We start from the raw sequence: 743 nt of genomic DNA, 5'->3' as shown, positions 1-743 counted from the left end.
GGTATACACTGCTCCTGCTTGTTGCTGACCACACGTGGCGAGCTCTCTCACTTCGTATTTGGAGAACAAGCAGCAAGCAGTCAAGAAATACCCGCCTCTCCTCGTCCCTTTTCGGATCGAGCTGATGGTCATTGCATAAGCTCTCATTAATGTATTTGTTCGTTTGACCCCCAAGGATTGTGGAAACTTCCCACAGAACCCACACTGCACACCATTTCCCCACAGGCAGTCATTTAGGTCAAGGTTGGACAGTCGTCAACGACACCGACGTTGACCGCCGCGTTGTTCGTGCAGCTCTCCAGTGGCCCAGTATGTCCAGCTTTGCTACACGATTTGGTTCTGGCGACGATCAGTCGCTCATTACATTGACTGGCTTGGATCATAGCGTCTTCCGTTACAAATTAGAGCTTTTACAGCGTATACACCTTACGGTCCTCCTGGCTGCGCCATTTAGCGGATACGTGACCATCCGCGCGGACGCCAGTGTCTTGCGCTGGTATTAGCCTAGACACGGACTCGCGGCGGCGAATCTCCTTGTGCATCATTTTCAGAGTCACTGCAAGCGTGTGCTCGCTGTTCATTCGTTTTGGACGACGAACGCTGGTACGAGTTCTCTAAAACAATTTGCGTGCTGCCGTTATAGTGCCAGACGCCACTACAACTCAAGCGTAAACACGTGCTATTCATCCTACACAATGTGTTTGTTGTTGCAGATGGACTAAAACTCTATCTTCAGCAGAGTG

This window comes from Phytophthora infestans, genomic scaffold, assembly GCF_000142945.1.
Source record: "Phytophthora infestans T30-4 supercont1.87 genomic scaffold, whole genome shotgun sequence".
NCBI classification, from domain to species: Eukaryota; Oomycota; class Peronosporomycetes; order Peronosporales; family Peronosporaceae; genus Phytophthora; species Phytophthora infestans.
This window is presented reverse-complemented; position numbering follows the sequence as displayed.